The sequence below is a fragment of the Poecilia reticulata genome, linkage group LG2 (assembly GCF_000633615.1).
Source record: "Poecilia reticulata strain Guanapo linkage group LG2, Guppy_female_1.0+MT, whole genome shotgun sequence".
Taxonomy (NCBI): Eukaryota; Metazoa; Chordata; class Actinopteri; order Cyprinodontiformes; family Poeciliidae; genus Poecilia; species Poecilia reticulata.
In genome coordinates this window covers 41,277,594-41,282,122 of record NC_024332.1, presented here as the reverse complement: position 1 = coordinate 41,282,122, position 4,529 = coordinate 41,277,594, and positions in this window count along the sequence as shown.

The window sequence follows — 4,529 nt, the reverse complement described above, 5'->3', positions numbered from 1 at the left end:
TTACCTGCCTCCAACTACATTGCTCAACAGGCACGTGCGAGGGGGGCCGTGGGGGTGCTTGAGCACCTGCCCTTTGCTCCTTGCCCCCAAGTGCCCTTTTGGTCAAATTTTTTTTAGGTATTATTCATTGTATATCTCACATTTTTGTAATTTATCATTGTTTATTAAACTCTGAAAGCAGAGGCTTTGTTGATATTCTGTCCTAGAATGCGGTTAGATGTGCCCTTTTATTTTTATTTTTTGTTGTTGTTGTTGAGCACCTGCCCCTTTAGTAGTCTCTGCACGGCCCTGTTGCTCAGCTCAGTCAGATAATTGGGGGAAAACTGTGCAAAGCTCTAGCGTATTGCTGGTTGCTGCCATAATTCGAACACACACCTGCGCAGCTTGTACAGCAGCAGCAGGTCTCTTTTGCTGTCGCACGGGAGTAAACCCGAGGAGAGAATCTCAGAGCTGGTATGGCGTTTAAGGGCGCCTCCCCAAACACAGCAAAACAATTTCTTCATCCTTCAGTTAAAGCCCTCTAGCATATAGGTTGCAGCCTGAGTGGCCTACGAGTTCAGGAGTGGGTAGGCTAATTGAAATGCGTTTTGAAATGTAGCGAATGAGACATGTGAATGGTATGTCTTACCCTGACTGCCCGATATGGGCGAAGAGAGGAAAACCTGGAAAGGTGCTGACCATGGCGGCTTGCGGAAGTGAGAGAAGCTGTTGACGTGGCTGACCCATTGCGAGGCAACCTAGTGAAGACAATGCGAAGAACAGCGGTGGAGAAATGGAGGGATAATGGATGGTGCGCAGGGAGAAAACGGTGACATGGATCAGTGCTGTGAGACCTTGGCAGGCAAAGAAAGACTGTCTTTGCTGCTTCCATTGGATCCTCTCTTTTGATTCTGACGTCTTTCCTTACGTGGCATCTTTTAATGGGCTGTCTCCTCCGTAGAGCTCCGCGGTTAGCTACCTTGACTCACTGACTGTGCGGGAGGAAATGCTCGTGTATCGCGGGCAAGAGGTCAAAGGTAACAAGGGGAACGGGGGGCTTGTTATGATGTCTTTTCGAAGGTTGATCGTGGAGTAAGTGAAACCCCAGGCAGGTGAGAGATAAGCGGGAGAAGCTGCTTGAAATGATCGAGGCTGGGAGAAATCTTTTGCGTCTGAGGGGGAAAAGAAAGGACCAACGCAGGATGGGGAAGTAGAAGGACGGGGAATCACGGAGCTTTGGAGAAGCTGAGGCGTGCAGATGAACGGATTGAGCACGGTTGGAGAGCAGCTGGCAGCATGGGTGTGGATGCATATAAGCGGAGTTTGATTGATGATTGAACACGCCGGGTTGAGGTCCGGCGCTCAGGTTGGAGGCGGCGAGCATGACGCAGCGATTGGGTGGAGCAGGTGAGGCAGGAGTTTTCCAGCCTGAATTTCCGCCTAGGCTTCATTTCAAGGTKGATATGATACATTTTAAATATGTGACTGATCTACCATTTGGAAGGAGGGAAATTTAAAATTTACCTCCATTTGAGCTCTTTACAGATTTTATTGAGGCAGACAGTTGACAAGCTTTGGAAAAGTGATCGATGGTCATGAGAACTTTCTACCCCTAGGAAGGTGAAAGACCAGTGACATCGAGAGCTATACATGATCAGGGAGGACTCTGGATGGAAAAAGGTCTTCCTTTGGGCAAAAATGGAACTGGCAGAAATACATTACTGGTAGGGGTGATATGGATCTAAAATTTTATCACAATGTTGTGGTATTATTATGATATTGATAAAAGTGATGTTAAAAAAATAATGTCTTACTTCTTGGCAATCTTTTTTGGGTGACTGGGACTGCATGTCACAGCCATTATAGCAACAAAATCCACTGCTCTTGAAAAACACCCATTTTTAAACTTTCAAAGGACATCAATCACATTAAGGTTATGTAATTTGCATCATTACACCTCATACATTAACTGCATTTATTTATATTTTCAAACTTATTTATATTTATTAATAAAAGAAATAGTAAGAGTAATACCAGCAGTTGGTTTTGGGGCGTTTAAATATAAGTAATTGGAATATTATTGACAAATTATTTTCACAACAAGAAGGTTTGAATTTGGGACTGAGAGGTTAGTGATTTCTCAGAATCAGTCTGTAACTTAGTCTGTCTTTGAAGATGTACTTCAGATAGGTGATGACGCATCTTGAGAAGTAGTGAACTGTACTTTGTGTTGGTTAATCACAGAAAAGTCAATTTTTTGTAATTACATTGTAATTAGCATGTAAAAAATGAAAAAAGCTAAAGAGGTTGTGAATACTTTTCCAAGGCACTTTATTAGGAGTGGATTGGAAAAACCCAGATGAAACTGGAGAGTGTTGATGTGATGAAGGATGTCACAGTTTCCTTTTAATGTGTTATTTTCACAACTTAAGCTGAATAAATGGATGGTTTGAAGGAATAGTGCAATGCTTAGTGTTATAAATGTGAACACTGTAAACTCATCCATCCACAAATATATTTTGGTGCTGATGTGAATTTAGTTAATAAACATAGGGATGCTAAAACTCAGCATGTTAGAGAATCCAAACCATAACTGTCCAATGACAACTTGAATTTGTGAAGCTTCCATCCCCTTTCCTTATTAGGTCATTGTTCACTTTGTGAAATGGTCACAATCATGACTAACATAGTGATGTTTTGCAACTTTTCATCAAACTATGATTTATCAGTATGTTACCACACTGATGATATTGTAAAARCGACTTACGTARAAATAAATCATGATAGCCCGAAATTACACCCTGTYGTGACAGGWYTGYCAGCAGCGACAYCACAGYTRGCACAGCTGGCASAGACAGATAAACCAGCCAGGTCAGCAACTTCAGGAAAGTTCTCATCCGAGCAGAACTTCCTATGAAAACACAAAAAGATCAGTTAGATCTTAAATAAGCATTTCCAGTGCAAACCTCTTATATKTTCATTTAACTTATACATGTMAGAGTTTCCCTTAAAATYGGAATACAATATTCTTTGGACAATGTCAAAATTGTCACTTATATTCTTAAATGTTTTTTCAGTGCTCTGCTTTTGTATGTCTCCATCAAATACCTGAACTGACTGTTAAATAGCAAAAATTAATTCAAATTCAAAAATAATTTAATGATCCCAAAGGGGAATTTAAATGTTGCTGTAACTCATTATTTCAAAGTYTTCAAATAATTATTGTAGATAATGACGGCTGTTGGCAGGAAAGATCTGTGTTACAACAAATCTGAAGAAGCTTCTGTCTGAAGACACTCTGTTTTCCCAAGACAGTCTCATGAAGAGGATAACCATCCATAATTTTCTTGATTCTATAAAAAAATCATTTTTTGCAATATCATCTCCAGAGGCTCCACAGTTGTCAATAGTATAGAACCAAAACAGAACCAGCYGTCTTTATCAGACTGTTGAGTCTTTTTAGGTCCCTGGCTCTGATGCTGCTGCCCCAACGGATGGCAGCAGAAGAGATGATGCTCTCAACAACAGACTTATAGAAGATCAGTAGCATCTTGAKGCAAACCTTGTCGAGAAAAGTYGAGCTCATCCCACTTTCCCATGCTGGAGATTTTGATTTAATAGTAACAATGAATAAAGTTACCTTTAAAATTGATTCAACATGTGACATCAAGACCCAACAGTAGAGTCAGACGGTAATAAAATTAATCTGGTTGTTATTGTGTCCTGCAAACTTTGCTTTAATTCTGCTTTTTTCTAATTAATCATAAGAAATCATGGTCAGGAAGAAAGAGAGTCATGGGACAGGAAGAGCAGGTTTCCTGAAGAAAGAGGAAGTTTCCAGCCTGCATGTGTATAAAAATAGTTCAGACCATTCCTTATTTAAAGCATTAAAGGTTTAAAGAATAAAATCTAAACATTTTGAGTAATTGGATAAAACCCAGAGTAAAATACTTAAATTAATAATAATGACTTATAATTAAACTAATAATTAATATTGGTTTAACCAGTGGTTGATGTTGGTTTGATTATAAGAATATTTAAAACTTGCTCTTACACTTCTGGAAGTACTTAMAGRTGAAACAAGTAACWGTRACWTRGTATCAAATAATTAGAATAATKGATTATTATTGGTTTCTTTTCAGAAGTGTCTGTAATAACTCACATTATGATTATAATAAGAGTAACTAAWAAGTTGTGGTTATTATAATATTATAAATGAATGTTAAATCAGMGAAACTAAAAGGTTATAAATGTGATTTTGACATTGAACTTGAAATGGTGTAAAATGTGTAACTGTAATTAAAGGTCACTGATGTTGTGTTGGAGGTARATGGTAGGTGAAAGGTTAGGGGGAAAGAGGAACTGATGGGAGAGCAGAGRTGACCAAGGCCTTATTGCTAAACTTTAACTTTCCTAAGAAAAGGTTGGGCAAGCAACAGACATAGGAGGACTGTTGAGCAACTCGGAGATCATTAGAACAGAGATCAGGCCATAAGGTCTCCAAGAAGGTGATGGATATGAGATCATCTGTCCAAGCAGTCAGCCAATGA